Below are 21,664 nucleotides of genomic sequence, written 5' to 3'. Positions count from 1 at the left end.
TCTTGTGTGTAGGACCCGCAGTACTTCAAAGGCTGATGTTATTCTGCTGCTTTCAGGTTATGTAAGGAAGCCAGAGTGGACAGCCGAGTGACCACTGTGAAATCTCCATCTTCTGGAAGTATGTTTGTGCTTAGCTCTAACTCAGGTTACTGCACACAGTAGCACCTCACAACCCTCTTTTCCATCAAGAGATCTTTATTCTCACTGTGAGGAAAAGAAGTGCCACGATGGCCATTTCCAGATGGACCCTGAAGAAGAGGAAATATGTGACACACAGAGGTTTTCTCTGGCAGACCAGAGATTTAGTTTTGAATTATATATATCTCAGATTTGATAAACCTCAGCCAGAATCCTTTCCATAACAACCTTTCCATTCAGCAAAAAGGCAGTGCAGATCTGCATGCTTGTGTACGGTATTGTTAGCACAAAATAAAAAGGGCATCTTTAAAGGAGGATCTTCCTCAGAGGATGAACCTGAGGAGCACCTGACATTATGTGGCATGTCCAAATGGGGTGCTGGATGTCCTGCACAAACCCTGTACCTATTGCAAAATAAATTTGAACTTCTGCATGTGGGTTGCTACTATGGCATGGGCTGCCGTCCTGGTACATGCATCCATGGGTGGTAAAGGAATTGCTGCAGTGGCCTCACCAGTGGTCCTGCTCTATATGTGCATCTCAGCCCCATTCAAGCTCATGGAGGCCATCCTCTACATCAGGCTGGTTTTTCTGCATCGTCTGCTCTGATACTTTCCAGTCCCAGGCTCTCTGCAGAGGAGCCATCCCAGTGCCAGAAGATGCTGAGAGAAACCGCCGCCATAGCCTTACCTCCAGGGAGGCAGGACTGCTTCACTGATTTAAAAACTCATCTCATAATGTAATTCACCTTTTCCGAGAAGAAAGGGGGAGGGAAACAACATTACCCCAGTATAAAACTTCCTTTCTCTGTGCTGTGCAGCCCACTGTTAAGGGCTTCAGTGAAAACTGAGATGTCTTTGTAATGAAATAATTCCCTGAAGAAATAATGTGAAATTTGAACCTCTGATTTTCAATGGCTGTAGGAAAAAATGTACATGTGAGAAGAGAGCAACTTTCCTTAAGACACATGGAGACATGCATGGATAGCTGATCTCATTTAGAAACTGGAGCCCCCAAACCCCTTGTGTTCACCAATGACTTTGAAAGTGATTTGGTCTATAATAGCATTAAGAAGTGCCAAGAGAAATCAAGAGCTTATTGTTGGTGCTGCAAGTGCAGAGAGGGAACATGTTGCTTTCCTTTTGTCTTACAAATATAAACACACAGTGAACAGACCATCATCCTACAAGCACATAATTAGAAAAGGTTCTCTGCCAATGCCCCAGCCCAGACAGACAGAGGGAAACACAAGCACAAGCAGATGCAATAACTTTCTGTGTCATTCAGTAGAGCCCTGGTAAGGTCCATGTGTCCTGACTCCCACAAAATGGTGATAAGATGATATGTCAAAAAGAAGGATTTTCCTTGGCACAAACCACAATGACATCAAAGACTTTGCACGAGATAAAGATATTAGGTTAATGCCTTTTGTTCCTCAACTGAACGTTTTAGTCAGTGAACAGAATTAATTGTGTTGACATAATGGATTTATTGTTTCAACAAAATGCCCGTCTGTTTTCACACAGTGGATAAGGGATTTGACAAAACTAATGCTTATATCAAGGGATTCTTACATAGATGAATTATCAACCTGATAAAATGCCACTAGTGTAAAAGAGAACATGAAGGGGGGGGGGGGAAGAGTCTATAGCCCAGAGGCATTAGTGCTTATAAGAAGTACATAAAAAATGCATTACTTTTACTTTTGCATAGCTTTTTGTGATGAGGAAGGTGCTGCTGATACGGACCACATGCTTCCACACACCTCTGCTTGCAAAGGTGAAAGCCCGCTTCCCAAAAACCTGTAAGGCCTGCCTACAGTCAGGAGTTGTGGGTAAGGAAAGCACTCAGCCTGGGCCAGCAGGGAGGGAAAGGCTGTGGGTGTCATCTGCCTAGACTTTAATAGAGTCTTTGACACCATTTCCCACAGCATTCTTCTGGAGAAACTGGCAGCTCATGGCTTGGACAGGCGTACTCTTTGCTGGGTAAAAAGCTGACTGAATGACTGAGCCCAAAGAGTGGTGGTGAATGGAGGTAAATCCAATTGGCAGATGGTCACAAGTTGTGTTTCCCAGGGCTCAGTACTGGGGCCAGCTCTGTTTGATATCTTCATCAATGATCAGCACAAGATCAGTTGTTGTGCTGGAGGTTTGGAAGGCTCTGCAGAGGCATCTGGACAGACTGGATTGAAGGGCCACGGCCAGTGGTGCGAGGTTCAATAAGGCAAAGTGCTGGGTCCTGCACTTGGTCCGCAACAAACTCATGCAATGCTCCAGGCTTGGGGAAGAGTGGCCAGAAAGCTGCCTGGTGGAAGAGGACCTGGAGGGGCTGGTGGACATCCACTTTTCTGCACATCCCTGGGAGTGAAGCAAGGAGCTGGAGCAGAGAGCAATGAACACTGGTGGTACTGAATAGCCTGCAAAATCCATCTGAGAAACACAGTGTTTGCAATGCAGAGGGTTTCTGTGGAGTCAGGGCATGAAACTTGCTTATACAGAAGTCAGCCAAATTTTTTGTCTGTCTGTGCAAGCTAATTTCTGTCTGCATCAACAAACGAAAACTGGTTTTGTCCCTTCAGCACCGGGCTGTAGCCTTTCAGACAGCACCCCCCAGTATGATCTGAGAGCTTTATGTTTAGGAAGAACCATCAAGAAGACAATTATATTCACGTGCTAAGCAATGTAGGGCATGTCCTGTCTGTGACAACCTTGCTCTGAACTGAACTCTGCTGCCTCAGTTCTGGGCTTCTTTCAGCCTGAGGCACCGAGTGGAACCAGGCTGGAGGGAGGGGTTGGTGATGTGCAGCATCAGGGAACTCAAAGATAAGGGAAACACAAAAGAGCTGAAAAGATCAGAAAAAGAGAAAGAGGTAAGAATGAGAGAGACAAAGAAAAAAGGGTGAAGAAAAATTATGAAGAGATAAGAAAGCAGAGGGAAAGCCATTGTCATCTGATTTCTTTGTACAAATCATAGAATCTTTTATAATGGAAAAGACCTTTAGGATTGAGTCCAGCTGTTATCCTAGCACTGCCAAAGCCACCACTAAATCATGTCCTTAAGTGCCACATCTACACATCTTGTAAAACCTAAGTTAATTTCTTAATGAGTTTTTTGCTTTTCTTTATGTTTAAAACCAGTTAGAACTCATCTTCTTCTAAAGAGATTAGGTAGTGCAGAATAGTTTTCCTGTAGCCCCCGTACCCTTCATGTATGTATAAAATCAGGAGGTGCAGCTGAGGACACACGTACAGGGCCAGCTGACCTGCGGCCAGTGATTCCTGAGCTAGCACAGAGTGGGCATTGAGGAAAGGTATCACTTCTGGAGAGGGTGTTGCATCAAAGCGGTCAAACCCTGTTCAGTAGGTGTACTGTCTCAGAAGCAGCACATTCAAAGCAGAAACAGAGTCACCACTTGCCCAAAGGAGGTAAGCAGTATGTAATGAATTTGGGATGTGAAGTGGAGGTATAAAGGAGCTAGAGAAGAAAAGGTCAGAGTGGGTTTGTGACTGGGAAATATCACTAGCCAAAAGGAATGTACATGTTTGGATGCATGGAAGGATGGGAGATCCAGAAATCATGTGAAAAGGAAAAGTTTTTCTTTCTAGAGAAGGACTGGGTTTCTGTTTCTGACTACGGTAGCAGTGCTCCAGCCCTGCAGTAGTCTGGTCAGCTGCCATATAGGTGGACGAGGCCGACTACAGACTGCCCTGCATTACCCAAATGTTCGCTGGAAAGACTCTTCTTACCTTTGCTGTTCAGTTCATTGCCACAACACATTGCCTTGTTAATTTGAAAATACACAGAAAGCACACTGGATAATTGCAGCAGCACAACTCATTTTGCGGCCAGAAATGAGCAGCCTGAGCTCCTGTTTCTTCCTCTCTGTACTGGCCGTCTTTCTTCCTGACTATTTCTTTCAAAATAAGCCATACATGTGTGACCGGTGTTTCCTTTTTTCTCCAGGCAGATGCACTCTTGCTATCACCCTGGGGAAGGAAAGCGTCAGAAGTAAACAGAGCTCATTTACTAATCTGTCCTTCAGAAGAAGACACGCTCAGCTCTGATGCTGACTTAGTGGTGGTAAGTATTGCTGCGGGTACTCAGCCACGCAGTGCCGGGAATTTGATAACAGGCAGTGAAGGGTTTCTGTGAAGAGAAATAATTACAGCAGCTGATAGAATGAATTGAAGGAAATTAAGTCAAAGTAACTGCATGTAGATGAAAGAGCTCTTCCTCTTAACCCACAAAAAGAGCCTGCAAATAGTTTTGGCAGAAAGTATGAATAAAAACAGGAATGTGGAATTTTCTTTTTCCTTAAAAAGAAAGCCCTTTTGGTATGAGGCCATACAGTGACTTGATGTAGACAATGCTATTCCTCAGCAGAAAGGATTAGAGCAGATATCTCAAAGTTGTTCCCATTTTTGTAGATAGGAGAAAAGGGCTTAACCCTTCCTCAAGTTAAAAAAGAAGAATTTTCTGTTCCTGCACATTTTGTCTCTGAAATTTATGCTGAGATGGAGCGATACAGAGCACTGAAAGTCTCTTCTCAGCACCCCGCATGATTTCTGGAACTACCTAAAGGGCAGAAAAAAGAGGTAGTAAAACTGAAACTAAACATGACAAAATGATTTTGGGGAATTTCATCCTCCTGACCAAGACAAGATTAGCTTGTCTGACTAAAAACCCTGTGACCATTGGATTTGGAGATTATTTTCTATGCTTCTATGTGAAAAAAAAAAGTGGGGGGCTCTACTTTCCTGACCTTCATTTACTTCGTTTACATAAAGCACAACCTTCCTTACCCAATGCTTGTTTTGCTTTTGTGTGGTTTCTGTGCTTTGGAATTGGCTGTATTTGTTGTGACAAGCAGCTGAAGTGATCCAGTAGTTATCAGAGAGCTGCTGTAGTCCTTTAAAACAATTTCCAGCACTTTCCTCAGAGTCTGCATGGCTTTTAATATACCTGTTTGACTTCCTCTTTTGTGCAGCTTCAGTTGTGCAGGAATCACACAGGAGGGGATGTGCCTTACACGGATCACCCTGAGCTTGTGGGGTGCCTTAGTGAGGGAAACCTGCCCAGCATGGCCTAGGAAGGGATGTTCACTGGCACTGTGAGTAAGTCCTTCTTGGGACCAACTAGCCCTGACTGGGGAAGGTCAGAGGCAGAAACATCATCAAGCTGACTTTGAAGGGAAACATGGTTAGATTCAGGTACTTGAAAAATTGACGTTACTGCGAGCCTTGATGGGAGAGCGGGGCTGATGTAACCAGGGTGGAGGCTAGCTCAAGGTGGGCACCCTTCTGGTTCCCCTGTGTCTCACAGGGCCTTGGGGAGGATTTTGGGTTGGCCGGGAGTGAAGGGCTTTGCTGTTCCCTGGTTAATTTGGGATTGCACAGTCAACTGAACTTTTGAGACATTGCATTATGTTTATGTGCTTCCTCTCCTTTTCCTCAAATATAAGGTAGTTTTCTTGTCAAAACCTCTTAGTGCCCATGAGAGAGAGGGAAAATCATGCCTGCTAAGGTGACAGGACAGATTTATTTTCATTTACTGGAGCCAGAAACAGACCAAGTGTGACAAAAGCTACCTGTTCTTTTTCACATTATAACAGATTTGGAGCATGCATATGGTCAGTTCACTCATCTCAATGCATCTACAGGGAGGGAACTTCTGGTTGAGGGAGCAATAATTTCTGCCATTCGCATTGGATCAGCAGCTGCACAAGCCCCATACACAGATTTCACAGCACTGAGAAACTACGCCTGAGAAATACAGTCCCTCTTGAAGGTATTGTCAGCAACATATCCCGAGGATACAAAATAAATCTAGTGACATATCCAAAGTCACTAACCATACTTGAGATTTGACACCAGCAACAGTTTGGCTTCATTAGATATTTTTTACTGGTGTTTTCCCTGTCACTCTGTATTATCTTTATTGCACAATTTGTTGTCTTTATTGTTTTTTTTTTTTACACGATATCAGGAGAGAGAAACTGCCATAAGAACAACTGAAACTTTGGCAGGAAGGAGGACAGGCTGTCTTTGTGTTCTGTATTTGTACAGTGCTGAGAAAATTGTGGTTCTGCTGCAGAAAAGAGGTTTTTAGGCACAGCTGGCACATAAATAAGAGAGAGTTTTTCCTGTGAGCTGCATGATGAAATCTCTAGCTTCAGGACCTAAGCTTCCTGCAGGTTTGTAAGCCCTTTTCCTTGTGATAAAACCTTCTCTTCCCTGCACATACTCTTATCCCACCATGAAGGGTAAGGAACAGCGTGGGCAGAGGTTAGGCAGGGACCCCGCTACGCCAATGGGCAGGTGAGGACATGCAGGCTCATCATCCATGTAACTGCTGCCAGGTGGAGGCCGACTCATCTCTGCCTGCCTTTCCCACAGCACTGACAATAATTTGGGTCTGTCTCCTTTGCCTGACTTTCATTTTCGTGAAACTTGTTAATTTATTATTGTAAGTGTTTCTGTCAAATGGCACTGCAACTGGCCAAGAACTTGTTATGCGGGGCCTGGGGAAACTGTCAGACAGGCAGATGGATGTATAGGCAGTTCAACTGCATAACCTCATTTCCTCAGGAAACAGAGTACAGTGATAATGGACAGATATCAGTGTTAAGCAGTTGCTGTTAATGTTTGGGTAGTGTGTGAGTAAGAATTCAGATTTTTTGGGGAAATAGGATGGTATAAAATAATTTGCTATCTGAGATAATATTCTTATACCCGTATGGTGGAATCCTTCAACTTTGTAAACAAGGAATAAAGACACTGAAGGAAAAATGCTCAGGAATATGATTTGTCACAGTAAGTTCTTTACTCAGGGATGAACAAAAGAAATCTGTAACACTGAATGCATAGCAGAGTATTAAATTCTGCCTTAAGAGTTCTAAACTCTGCTTTCAATCATATCCTGAAGAACCGATTAGCCTTTCTGAGATGCTGAGTACAGGAAGAGTCCAATAAACTTTCTTGCTTGTCAGCCAGGGATAGCAGAGAGGTGAACCGGAAAAGATTTACAAATGTTACTGGTTTTGAATATTTTCCCAAAACATTTTCTGAAACTCTGCACTGAGGAAAGTCAAAAAGTATCACTCAAAGCTTCCACTATTTTCTATAAACTTTGTAAATCCACCACAATGTCACATGCAAACTGCAAAGTGTAGCTGAATCAGACACCAGCTAAATCAAAGGGAAAAGTTCCAGAATCTCAGATTTTGGGGTTGACACTGTGTTCTGAGCAGAGATCCCATGAAAGAGGAAATAAACGCAGCCAGCCTTTTTTGGCTAGTTATCTTCAGATCAGCAGAAGGAAAGGGAATTTTCCACTATTCTGGAATCATGCAAGAGCCTCAGTTGCCTCTTCTTTTTTTTTAAAAAGAAAACAATTGTCAACTGAGTCACATATTTTATCAAGATTTCCACTGCTTTTTGTCCAGAAATAATAATCTGCTGCAAAAGTTGGAAAAGTAAAGGTTGCTGCTTTTTGAGATGTCTGTAAATTATATTGGTGAGAAATGGCATTTGACAAAGCAGATTATGTTTCTTAAAAAAAGTTTTTAAAAATGGGGAAATCCCACAGTGTTGGGAGTCTACAAATTACCTCTTCTCCGTGTCATCTCAAAGAATGTCCACTGCTGACCAGGCTTCCTCATGTGTATGCCTGCCCTCTAGAAACCATGAATCACTGCTTCGAGCTGAGACCATGAGGATGTTCTTTCAGCCTCTGCTGATCTGTACAGCATGGGAAGGGCCGTCGAAGGCCAGGGGACTCCTAAGTTCTTGAGCCAGTCAACCCCTGTTGGTGCACTTCTCCAGGAAATTGTATCTAGCCTCAGCTGAAATGTGAGGGTTCATCAGGCATCATTCATTTTCGTTATTACTGCCCATATCCCCTGTGCCAAAGGACCGTACAATTAGAGTTGAAAGAGGGAACAAGAGTGCCGTTAGGAGCTCAGTTCACTGCATTGCTTCCCTCTTACAACACAGACTTACAGAACAGTTCAAGAGACACTGCTAACACACACTGAAGCAGTTCCTGCTTTAGTTAAGGATAAATATAAAGATTTATCTCAGATCCTAATATAAAATACATGTTTTCTGTGCTCTTGCATCAACATATTTATTGAGGGGCTCTTAAGGGAAAGTTTTAAGAGCTAAGGCTAAAATTTGCCTGATGAGCTCTGATTTAATAAGTGATGATGCATACTTTGATTTATTGTCCTTTTATATTTTCAGGGTGAAACCTTTCCCCTAACAGTCTGTTCTGGCCGCAATCTAGATGTAACAAAAAAAGCCGAGGCCTCTTGAAATGAACTTGGAGAGATACTGCAGCCTACTCATTCAGTTCCACCCCGTTGCTTAAAAAAGCAGCATGTGTAACATGTCTGTCTTAAATTCTCTTAAATATTTTTTTAAAAACTTTCAGAGTTTTTGAAATCCAGATAGGTTTTCCTTTATTGTCAAAAGGTCACTCATTATAAAGTATTTTTCCATCTATCTGCAGAAACAATTTTAAAGGCTGTAGGGTCACCGGAATAATGGTTTTCTCTTGTAATAATAGGATCGTGATTGCATATGATGGTCCTTTTTTTTTAACCTTAATTAAGATGTTCTATGCATTTGGCAGCAGTAAGTGATTTGATGGAAGTCATCAGAATTTTAAAAGCATGGCTTTTATGGCTCTCACTAACACTGAATGTACTGAAATGAATTTCTAGCATGATCTTTTACTCATTTAGAGGCAAAATTCTGCATAGGCAGAGTACAATATAGTTCACTGGATGAACTTCCACCCAGTTCAATCAAAGTTTTGGAAACAGCTTGAACTGCCTTTGTAAATATTGTGTACTGTGAGCAGAATGCTCTTGTCTTTTAGAGAGAGTACAAAATCTCCCAGAACTTGTCACATACCAGTGGTATTAAGCAACAGAAGGGAAAGTTCAGTTTAGAGAGAAAAGGAGACTACTGAGTTGGAAAAAGATCCACAAATCAATAAAAATAAATCAAAATCCTTGCTCACCTTTTGGGGTTTCTAAAGTTTCTGTGCACCTATGCTTTACCAGTGGTTACTGGCGTGTTTAGGAGAAAGATGACACAAGATCTGTGGCTGTTTAACATCTCTCTCTGTACCAGTGGTTCAAGAGTAAAGGCAACCATGTAGGAAGAAGCTCAGGGCTTCTGAATCTCAGAGGGAGGATAATGCAGCTGAACAGCTTGGATTATCATGCTGCTGCTTTTGTGTACATCAGCGACTATTGTGGTCCAGTGGGAACAGATGCGCAGTTGAAAGCACTTGGTGCTGTGGACTTGATATCTGCACTACGTGCATATTGGAAGGGCTGTGTCAGATTAATGTGAGCATGGTCCCATGAACTGAATACTATTAGTGGCCAAGTACATTAAATGCAAACCTGGAGTGCGTCATAGTCTCACCCTTTATTAGGAAACATGTCCACAGATCCAAGTGCAATATATGTACTCTTTCCCTGAGGTTGACTGGGGTACTTTGGTGACTCACCCTGGATTGCGAATTCATTGACCGAGGCTGGGTCAGCCACTGCAGAATTGTTTCACCAGTGTCCTCTGGTGGAGCTAGCCCATGGCTCGTCCTCTCTTAACAATGTAGAACCGAAAGAGTTCCCTGACTCATGGAAGAAGCTACATTTACATCCCAATGGTAAGCTTGTCACAGGAGACAGGTCTTATAACAACAGTTATTTTCTCAGCATAAAGGAAGAAAAGTGCATATAACCAAGTAATGTGTCAGAGCAGCAACCAAGCTCACAGCTGCAAGAGTGGTATCTCAGTGGAATAAGAGAAAGGATATAGGAGAGCTAGCTGCATCAGCATGGTACCACTAGAATCTGCCATTTGCATCTAAAACCACAAGAAGCTGATGCTAAATTAACTTGCTGTTTCCACAGTTGGCTGTGCTGTGTGGTGGCCTCTAATGCACTTTGTGTCTCAGTGCTACTTGTTACCATGCATAAACAAGCAGGAAAAAATGTACAACTGCAAAAAGCCGCCTTTTAAATATGTATTACGTGGCATTAAATTTCTTTAGAATGTCTTCTATGATCACAATACACTGATTAGGGTCTTTGTTTTCTTTTCTTTTTAGGGAGTTTTCATCTCCCAAATCTAATTTATTTTGCTTTAAGTTAGGATTTTATGTTTTTGTAGAGCTGTGCAGCATAAAGAAAGAAAGTTCATGAAAATCTACATACACTTCTCTTACTAAAATAAAAGGGCAGAGCAAATAACCATCATTAAAGTCTCATGGAGAAAGCAACTTCAGAAACCTACAATGATTATTTTTACTTGGCTGGTTCAAAACCGTAAGTGACTGTAACTCAAGCATGCCTTGAACAATAAAAAATTTTAGGCTGGAGTTGTGACGAGTGGTAAAATCACAGGTTCTTGCATGCAAAGACTGTGTGCCACTCAGGGTTTGCGAGAAGCAGCAGTTCTTTGCAGGTATGAAGGAGTCTTTTGTATTTTTGCCATGTCCTTTGCCTCAATTTAACCTGCAACAAACGGCTGGCATCATCCTTAACACGTTCTGGCTTCATGCTGCTAATGAACATCTGTATTAAATTTGCTTCCTGACAAGAAAAAAATCCAAACACAGCCCTCCTCCAAGCCAATTAAAACACAGTGCTATTTACTGTGAATACCTAACAAGGTATAACCGAGGGGTTTCAGAAGTCTTGCAAATAGCAGTGCACAGTTTGAATGTATTCAATGAAAAGGGTGTTTCACAAATGCTACACTACAGGCATAAACTAAGCATACCATAAGCATAAATGAGCAGTTGCATTACCAGTGCAGCATCTACACACTTTAAACTGTGAAATACAAGTATTATTCCCCCTAACAAAGCCTCTATACAGCTCTAACAGAAACATATGTTTTGAGGAGAATGCTGTATGCAGAGAAGGCAACATAAACCCACCCATAATTCACACACAAATTAGTTGCTTGGAATAGACAAAAGGATAGCAAGAAGTGGGATCCATTTTGCTGAAGTTGTGTTAGGATTAAACCTGCTGTGCTACAAATTGAGATCATGTGCATTGAAAAAAATCTAACATCGCTCCCTCTGCTTTCCTGAGTGAAGCGCAGGCTTTGTGTATGAAGGCATCCACGATTTGAAAGGAAGCTTATTGACAACAGATCAATCCTGATCTGGCTTAGAAAATTAAAGGTAACTGACAAGACATGTCTCATACACACTTCCTAAAATGGCAGCTATTTCTATGCCCTAGTGATGCTGGTAGAAATTTCACAAGTAAGGTGCAAACAAGAAACATAAAAGTAATTGCCATAAGGAGGATCATCTCCTTGCTTTCCCCTGGGCTCTTGGCACCTGATAAACAGGTAAGAGCAGCTTATTCCTATCCTAGCCTTAACCAGGTATTAAAGGCTCTGGATCAAGCTATGGGAGGGATGATTGCACAGGCAGGATATTTATTACCTTTAGAGGAAAGCAGATGGGCTGGTGGAAGAGGGGTGGACAAGGGATGCAGTGAACCAGTGCTAGAGAGATTCATGCTGATGCAGCTGTATCCCACCCTCAGAGCATGAGGAATGGGCACCTAGAGCTGCCCATGTAGGGAAGTGGCCATCCAGCCCCTCAAAATTGGTGCAGATGTATTCCGGGAGATACACTTATTAAAGCTGGGGTGTAACTTCTGCTCTTTACAGCCGCAGATGTTAATACACTATGCTCCCCCCCCCCCACCTCCCCCAATAAATATTTCAAACCCTAAGTCATCACTAGATAGATATGTAGTTATTGGAAATATGTGTATGGTAGTTGTCTTGTGTGAAATAGTGTTTGTACATCAAAAGTGTTTCATTATGTACATCTAAACTTGATTTAACTGCTTTCCAGTGCAGATGCAGTGCAGGAAATCTTTGTGATATGCAGTCCCATCTGAAAACTGCATAGACTTGTAGGTACTTTTCATATAACTTTTTGTTCTTCTCTGCAAATAGTGCTCAGCAAAAATGTTCAGTATCTGCATCTTTCAGTATCTGGAAGATGTCCCAAAGTTCTTCCAGTTCAGTCCCTTAAAATCTAAACTGTGAAAGTCACAAACTGAGATTTAGAAAGTCAGCAGTCATGAAAACGCTAAGGGTGCAAATCCTTTGTATGAGTTCTTAGGCAACTTCCTTCTCTAGTCATGTGTCTAGATGCTGTGTTGCTATTTATCCTTTTAGAAGAAAATTTGAAAGATGAAAAAACCTTCGAGAATCAGATTTAAGTATGTTTTAAACAGAAATAAATTAATTCATCAGCAATGATAGAACTACAAAGTTAAAATCTACAAAAGCTGGTGTAACTGGGGCATGATAACATTCAGTAGATCATGAAGAATTATGCTTTAGAATATTCTTGTACACACTTTAAGTATGGGGAAAAGCGGATTTTTGCACAGTAAATTCTCTCAAACCTGGGAATGTTACAGCTAAAGTAGATTTGCCCGCATCACATAAAAACTCTTAAATTAATCCTTAGCCTAAATCTAAGCTTCTCTGTGGATAGCTAATGTAGGTTTTATGTAGTTTGCTCTGTAATCAATACAGCAAATGGTTCATCAAGAAATCTTCAGTTAAGTGTTGTGCTGGACGGTTTCATTAGGTTGTAAGCCATTTTGTGGGATTCGTGAGATGCTAAATTTGGTCTGTATAGTATTGCCATTGACTTTTAAGGTATATTCTTAGAAAACAGACATATGGTATATATATGTGTATGTATGTGCATATATTAAAAAATAGATTTTCAGAAGTCAGTTTCTTTACTGTTTCTTCATGAAGACCTGTAGACCAAATGACATTATGAGACTTGCCTCTGTACTCTCTTCATCTCTCCTATGGCACTCCTGGAGCGCAGTTCCCAATGGACTTCTGCATAGGTGAGGCCCCAGTAGAGATACCACAGAGATATTCAGTAGAGATACCAGTAGAGATAAATTATCACTGTCTTCTCAAATCTTACAGACAATAATCCTGTGAATGCACACCAGGAGATCTCTTCTAGAAACACCATCACATTACTGTCTAGTGAACGGTTTGTGATCTTTTCTGGTAGTGTTTCCCACATAGCCAGCAACTCTCCGTTTTTTACTGGGTGTTTCATCTCTCCTCCAATTCATGCACGTGCCAACACGGTGGGTTTCAGGCACGCGAACCAGTGCAGATCCTGATGATGTATATGAAGGAATGCACTTTGTTTTGCTTCTGTGATTTTCAAACTCCCTTTATAAAGAGAGCAATTCAAGGGGAAGAACCCCCACAATAACCTGGCAAATCTCCTTATGCATGTAATTTCGCAGGGAGGGTAGAGGGTGGGCTGAGGGTAAGGAGAAAGACCTGATTTCTCTAGAACAGGAACTGAAAATGATTTCTATTACTAATTAGAAATACTGAAACTGATTTCTCAACTTCATATTTATTTGCCTATTTTTCAGGGTACGCGCACTTTGAGAAGAGTTTTTGGAAAGCCATTAATTTCATTGTAGCAATAATAGTTCAGTTACCTGTTCATGCTCAATCAGAAAGCTTCAGTTATTTTATTAACTCTATGGAAATATGCTTTCTCAACATCATCTGCAGTGCAGTTACATTTTATTAATGCTTTGAGACAGAAGAACTGTACTGCCATATTGAAAGGGAGTTAAATGTTATGTGAGTAATAGGTCTTGTTTTTCTGTAACTGTAACAGAAATAGAGCTTTTTCATTATTACTGATTAAATATCACAAAGTTGCATAATTATTTTTGCCTCCTCTGGATACTTAAGCATGATGTTAGCTTGGGTGCTGTGGGCAGAAATAAAATGTGTTACTATTGGTGAATAATCGCTGGAAACACATTAAATGAATTGAATTTCACATTTAGTAAAACTCTGCTTTCTCTTTTGAAGAACTAGAGGCCTTTTGAGAGCCTTGGCGTGCTAAACTGTGTGGATTCCAGCTAGGGCTGCATCCTGAGGGTGGCTGTGCTGGGTGGGGAGAACAGGCAGCACAGGCAGCACAAGGCTGCTTAAGGAAACCTGCCCTTGCATGAGAACTGCCCTTCTCCTGCCCATCAGCCCAGATCAGGCCACATGTTGGCAGTAAAAATAACCATTTGAACACTACAGGTTCTTCTGTATGTCATCATAAACCTCTACCAGATGCTGTCCCAGGTCTCTCTTCTCACCTTGCAGGACAGAGTTTATGAAGGTGCAGTGAAATTAAATATATAGACCAAACACTATGCTCACCTGTTCTTTATTTTCTGTTTGCTCTCTTTAAGAAGAGCCTATGTGGATAGGTGCTGTGGTTACTAATGAAAATGCAAGTTTAATCAGAGTTATGACACAGTGGAGATGACACAGTTTTTCTCTAGTCCAAATGTCTCTTACACTTTTTTGGCTCATTATATTTCCTTATGCTTCCAGAAGAAGAAATAACGCCTGTGTCTCAAAGCCCAAAGGCACGGTAAATGTGGGACAGTGTCCAGGGTTACAACTGTCGCATGAGCGTTGCCCAAAGCGATCCTCTTTCCTCTGCCTGTGTCACCCAACAAGCAGCCATCACACTGCTGTGTGCCCCATGCATTAACCAAGGGAGTTGTACCTGTCCCCGTCAGCTGACCTGGAACATGTAAGCCCTGTATCTATATCCTAGTGACACTCCCTTCTATGAAGTGCTCTTAGTTTGCTCCTGGCTTTGCTACACAAAGCTAAGCTTTTTGTCCAGCTCCTTAGCTCCTTCATTTTCCTTCTTTCTTTCTTTATTTCCATTTATTTTTACTTCTTTATGCTAACAAACCATCACCAGTTGTCTTGCAGCACGCTCCTGAATTCTGTTAGAATGAAATGACAAACTTTTTCTAAGAAATAGCCCCCTTTATCATTCTGATTAAGACTTTCACCTAACTGGAAAACACAGGAGCTGCAGAGGAATATAAAGATCTAATCCTTTTTCATTTAAGCTGTCAGAATGAAAGCTCAACAGAATAATAATAATGATGATGAAAACTTCTGAGGTGCTTGGAGTAGCTTATATTTTTCCTCCATCTTCACACATTCATAGTTTGGCTTGCTTGTTGGCTCCCTTTGGGCCATGTACTTCACATTAAGTGAGCATTATTCTGGACCATGCTTACTTTAGGATTTATGCGAAAGCAAATTGTGCTAAATTATGGTGGTGTATTATTAACAGGCCATATGGGCATCAGGCTTGAGAGAGAGAAGCTTAACAAGAACACAGGAAAACAATCTTCCAGATCCTTCCTTCCTTTTCATAATACATAATCCTGGGTGCAGGAAAGAGATAAAATATTTAAATACCATGGTGGAGGACTATAAGGGACGGCATGCTTTTGAACTTACCTGAGAGTGCGCCATGTCCAGTCATCACCTCTGCTGGTCTTGCTCGGGACTTGTTTAAAGCAAGAATATTTTTAAGTGTTCTCTCCCCTGAAATAAGCAGTGAAAAGCACTTTTCTGTGTTTTCTGTCAAGTTTACGCACCTTTCTGCTACCTCTTACTGCAGTAGTTTTATTCCAGTTTCACAGGATGTAATGGGAGCCTTTAACAGCAGAAGTGGTGGAAGCAAATGTCCTTTTGATGCATGAGCCCTCCAAAGTTGAATCTGATGGGTCTTCCTGTGGTGCACCCCGATCCTCAGCCACACATGCTGTGCTGGCAGCCACTTGGTCAGACTTGCTGCCAAGGTGTTTGCATGGAAGGGAGGAGATGCTTTGTTCAACCAAGTCACATTTGCTGTGATGCTTCCAACCCTGCAGGAACATCTTGCTATGTAGTCAGAGATGGCAGTCCTGGGGACACAGAGCTATCATGGCATCAGAGGTGGCTGTTTTTTGTTGGATGAATGTAAACAGCTTTTTAAGCTCCTTGGACCTATTTTACTTTGCAAAAATTCTTCATACACCTGAAATGTTCTCTACACAGTTGCAAAATCTATCCACTCAGCATGCGATACTGGAGATTTCACAGTAGATGTAATTTGATGTCTACTGCAGAAGCTGATTCCTTAACCTTTTTTCTTTAAAACAGAATTTAAGGATCAATGGAAAGATAAAGTTTAAGGAATAGTTTTTAAAGAATTACTCCTCTGTGCCAGACTAGATTATCAGGTGATAATATAAAGTAGCACATTTTTGATGCCAACCTTTTAAACAAAAAGCAGACTGCTGAGCTGGTGGCTGGTTTCCGTCTCACTGTGGTGCCAAATAAAAACTGTCAGGAGCAGTCATTTCTGACAGTAAAGGGATTATTTTTTCATTTTAGTTTATTCAGCTAGTTCAGGTCAGTGCCTGGTTCACTCACAATGGGGCAGCCAGTTGGTATTGGAAGAAACAGAAAAGCTTGTTTTCCACTGTAAGTAACGGGAAGAATCTGGGCCCTAGAATTTACTGGCTACTGGCTTTAAAATCCTCAGAGTGCTAGGACCACAAATCACAAGTTCAGATATGCTTTTTATGTACTTTAGAAAACTGATGTATTACTTTTACTTGCAATTTGCCCAAAGTTGGATAAGAGGAGGTAGTAGATTAAAATACATGAACTGAGACTTTACAATGGTTTTACTGAACTAGTACAAGAAAACAGTTAATTCAAATAAGAATGAACCTCTCTCAATGCAGTAAGAGGGCTGTGATATATGTATTCAGATGTGTATATTTAAATAACTGCAAATATACAATGTTTTGCCAAATGGGAATGCTAAATTCAAACTGAAATGCTAAATATCGACTTTTTGGCATAAAAATTTGTTTTATTTGCAGATTACAGCACCTTTTCCCAGTTATTTCACAGTTTATTCTTGCATTTCTTATGAAAGCAGCTCTTTGGAAGCGCCCAGACCAGCATAAATAGTTCTGAAGATCAGGGATTCGTTCTGCAGTTATAGAATTTATTTAGCTGTAAAGCTGCACACACGAGGACAGGGAGAACTTCACTGTTGAAATTTGTTGAATCACTGCTAGAAACTTCACTGCCTTGGGATGTGGCTTCACATCCAAGAAGACTAAAAAACCATATCTACTTACATACTTCCCGTTACAAGCACATACACAAGGGTGATTCTGTTAATTGATAACTCTCTCTAAGGTTGCTTTTGCAAGGTCCCTGACCATCACCTGTTGCAGCACTGAACAGCCGTGGGTAAGGAGAAAGGTCTGTGCACAGATAATTAAAAGGAAACAGAAGACACATATTAATGGTCAGCTTTCACAGTGGAAGAAAGTCATGAGTGGAATCCTGTGGGGATTTGTGCGGGGTGCTCGTGCTGTTCAGTGTGTTCCTAAATTATCCAAAACAAGAGAAAATGAGGTGACAATATTCCCTGATCATACCAAGTTGCTCAGAGCAGTGAATGCAAGACTGATTGTGAGAACTGCAGAAGGATATTAGAAGAGCGAATGATGGGATGACAAAGTGGTCAGTGAAATACATTGTAGGGAAACATGAAATGCTGTACATGGGAAAAAAAAATCCTAATTTCATGTGGCCTTTAAGGTGATTGCTACCTCAAGAACGAGCTTTTAGGTTTCTAACAGTTTGTTGCATGAAAACATCATCACAGTTCTTGTTATTGATCACACTAACACATTGAAAATTAGGGATTATTAGGAAAGGCATAAAGATCAAAACAAAGCAACATGTCGCCATCGCAGAAACTCATGCTGTGCCTGCATCCTAAATGTGTATTCACATCTGGCCCTCTCAGTTTGGAGGGGATGCATCTGACAGAGAAGCAATAGCAAGAAGGACAATGAGGATAATCAGATGTATGGAATAGTTTCTGTATGAGCAATGATTCTCCAGGTCAAGAAAGAAATGACAATAGCAGGGTATGGGAGAGATGCTCTAGTGACAAGGAGAGGGTGAACAGGAAGGGAATGGCTGTTTGCAGACTCTTCCAATAGAAGAGCTAAGAAGGGGCAAATGAGACAGCCATTCCTGGAGCTCACTGCAGAAGGATACAGTTCTTCACAGAAGGTGCAGTTCAGATATGGGACTGTGAGCTGCACGGCGTTATAGCTGGTTACGTTGGCTCAAAGTGTTACTGCACAAATAATTGGGAGCAAAATCCATGGAGGGCTATTAAATACAAGAATACTGAAAAAGACTCTATACTGAAAATTACATGAGGGGAATATTCTGGGGAAGGATACCACTTGACACATCATTATACAACTACATCACTTGGCCATTAGCTGCTTTGGAAACAGGGAAGTTGACTAGGTGGACCTGTGGTCTGATGGATTGTGCCTGTTATGATGTATGCAGAAAAATGTATCTGAAGAGGACCTTTCCAAGACAGACAGAAGATAAATACTTCCCTAACAAGATACTTTCCTTTCTCCATCTTCTCCTGCAGGAACACTGGCATGGAACTGCAGTGAAAATCAGTGTTAAACTTTGAAGTTCACAGCCGACTGTTCTTGTGTGTGGAGCAGCTGGTGGCATGAAAAGAAAATGAAATCAACTCTCAATGAAAGCAATGAGATGTTAAAAGCACTTGGGTGAAAATTGTGAGTTCTGCTGCTGCCCACGTCTCAGCTGCAAGCTGGGAAGTTGGTCTTCCTCATCAGCAGCTCCCACATAAAAAATACTGCAATGGGTCTCGAACCACAGAGATGTTACTTTGCAGTTGAGGAATGGCTCCAAACTCCCACTCTTCTTGTGTATGATCCAGCCTGTAATAATCGCATGTCACACACCCCTCGCACTGCATTGGCATTCCCTTCTCCCTCTTTGATACTTCCCTTCAGCCAGATTGATACTTCTTCATTCAATTTTCTCTTTACCTTTGTATTATAAATACTGATCTCTCCACCTCAGCTATTAATTGCAATTTTGGTCAATATGTTAGTTTATGCTGAAAATGCAGAGGAGAAATTATGGCTTGCCTGGAGGAGTTCACATTGGGGAAAAGGTGCAGGACCATTTAAAACACCCCTTGACACCTTGCTTAGACAGTTTAAGACTTTCTGTCTGGTCTCATTTCTCATCTTTCTGCTGTCCTATTTATAGGGGAAGACAATAACATTACAAATGTACCTGAGAAAGCTGGTGTTAGGACTAAAGTTTCTGCAGGTGTTTGAAGACGATATATAGCTGGTAGGTATTAAGAGACAGATGGACCAAGTCCAAAAATCTCAGGTCAAGACTAATTCATACTGTCAGAATTTTGGAACATTTGAGGGCACCGCCCTCCTCCCCCTTCCCCCTCTGTGGGACTCCGTTTTTTGCTGCTTTCCTCATTATTCTTCTCTTCCCCTGAAGATTAATCCCTCTCCTCCCTTTCTGCAAACCCTTGCCTCCTTCTTGCCTGTCTCCTGGCCCCCCCTTACTGCCAAATTTTCTTTGCTCTCCTAAGAAATACCTGCATTTCTAATGTTTCTCAAGTGGAATGGCTTTTCTTTCTTTTTGCTCTTTTCTGTTGCCGGTACAGAATCTGCGCTGAACATGGCTCCCCCACCACGCTGTGTCCCTGGAGGTCTGGGCAATTTTGGGTGACTTATCATCCTTTGGGAGGACTTCAGGCCTCCCTGTATTTCCAGTATATGGGCAATGCATTTCTTTTCGTTGGACTTCCTGGGTGAGTGGAATGAATAAGTTTTGATTCGACAGTGCCATGCAGTCTGGAGAAATACACAGTGACTAACTCTTAACTGATATTTTGAATGGCTTCATTGTTTCCTTTATTGATATTTTAATGTATGTGCTTTATATTCCACCCTGCTGACTGGAGCTGACCATGGCCCCTTATATCCTTGGGCTGATTAAATTGCTGTCTGTACATCCGCTACATAGCTCTTTATTCATTACAAACTCACATTAGCTTCCAAGTCAGGCCTCTTTGGTAATTGCTATTTGTTGTGAAAGAAACTTTCATTTCCATTCTGTGCTAATTACTATATTTAAGCTGGATCTTTCCATAATTCTGAGAAGCAATTGTCCATCTTTTATGAAAGCAACGGTAATTCTTCCCACCTCCACTGTCATTCTTCCCCTCTCTTGCACAGTAAACTGGGGCACAGTGCAATCTCACATCAGCCTTTCTTCTTTTAACCATGGCTTGGTAATAGCCCATAGTTCTGTTGTGTCTGCTTACTCTCCAGTGCCAGTTGTCTACACAAAAGCCAAAAAGGAAAAAAATAAAAGGGTAAGAAAGGGACTGCACGTCCCCAGGGAGATGTGGAGGTTTTATTTTGCTTTGCTTCTCTATTGTTGCTGCTTTGTAACGAATCTGTGGTAAGGAACATCATGTCTGCAGAACTGTGTTTAAAATTAGAGAGGGGAGCAGCATATTGCTTTTTACCTTTTGTTTCACAGTTCTGGGACATGTTAACAACAAGCAGTGGAATTAATTTGTTTGGCTGATTTGGTCTCTGAGACCGCAGCAGGGTTTACCAATCTTTTTGACTCACTTTATGTTAGACAATGGGTGATAATCAACCAGCGAGGACATTCAGCACATTTTTCCTGCTTTTATGTGGGCTCCAGGTCACCACTAGAACAGTCATTAGGCTTGGACTTGTTTTTAACTTCCCAGCGTACACACGCTTTTATTCCACCCTGCAGCGGCTCCCAGCAAGACAGCCTCTCCTGGCAGATTTTCTAAGCAGCATTTGACACATGACAGTCCATGTAACCTGGGTCTGTGCACCGCCGTGTCTTGCTCTGGAGGAAGGCATTTGTCATAGCATATTGTTGTCTTCTTATGGCTTAAGCCTTTATAGCCTAAACCAGAAACTGCTGCCATGTGGAGTGCTGGTATTCTGTCTTGCTATGACCTTTGTGGGATGCTCACTGCCTTTGAATGGGCTTTGGTTAAAAGCCCTTTGAGGAGAGAAGGTTCTCCAGGAATTCGGGGAGGGGAGTCGCTCTGCTGCCTCTAGTGCTGCTGGTCCTGCAGGTATAGGAAGGATGAAGCTGCAGAAGGGGCCATCCCACCTCTCCCCCTGCCCCAATGGCCGGTGTGAGCTTCATTCACCAAGGACCTTCAGCCTGGTGGTGTCAGGGCAACAGTTTTCAAAGGGGCTGTTCTTTCCTGCCATCCCACTGTCTAGCTGCTGACTTTTATGCAAAGTGAGTGTGAAATGACAGGACACAACTGATATGTAGTTGGCGCAGTTAGCTATGAGTGCTCAAAATGCAAAGCACTGGAAGACAAATCCTGAAATAATGAATAGTTTGTTGCTGGCATCAATTAATCAAAACAGACTTTTATCAAAAGAAATCACAGTGCTGACCAGAACATCAGTGATCATTTACCTAGTTTTCCATATTGTGCTAACCTCACATCAATAAAAACAGTAATTTCACTAAAGAAAATCTAGTAATAGCTGGCATCATGCAGTGCCATAGTGACACATCAACCTTCCATGAGGGTATGTGTTAAAAATTGTAACATACATAGATGGGAATTATCCTCAAATTCTTGAGCTACCTTTCATTGAAAGATCATTCAGTCCTGTTATACCCCAGGG

At 41.7% G+C, this 21,664-nt stretch overlaps 1 long non-coding RNA gene across 2 annotated transcripts; it reads left to right on the top strand.

The window, feature by feature from the left end:
- Positions 1-1,521: 1,521 nt before the first annotated feature.
- Positions 1,522-21,467, top strand: LOC134165420 (uncharacterized). 2 transcript variants are annotated; one of them, XR_009965519.1, is made up of 4 exons: positions 1,522-3,563; positions 4,102-4,218; positions 5,750-5,925; positions 18,547-21,467. It is a non-coding gene; the product is annotated as an uncharacterized LOC134165420 (long non-coding RNA). The 2 variants fall into 2 exon arrangements; XR_009965518.1 differs by having other exon boundaries at positions 1,522-4,218.
- Positions 21,468-21,664: the final 197 nt, after the last annotated feature.

Source organism: Pezoporus occidentalis, unplaced genomic scaffold, assembly GCF_034315485.1.
Source record: "Pezoporus occidentalis ecotype Australia unplaced genomic scaffold, CSIRO_AGI_Poc_V1 ctg24, whole genome shotgun sequence".
Lineage (NCBI taxonomy): Eukaryota > Metazoa > Chordata > Aves > Psittaciformes > Psittacidae > Pezoporus > Pezoporus occidentalis.
Note: the sequence above shows the minus strand (reverse complement) of the source record. Positions and strands in the feature narration are given on the sequence as shown.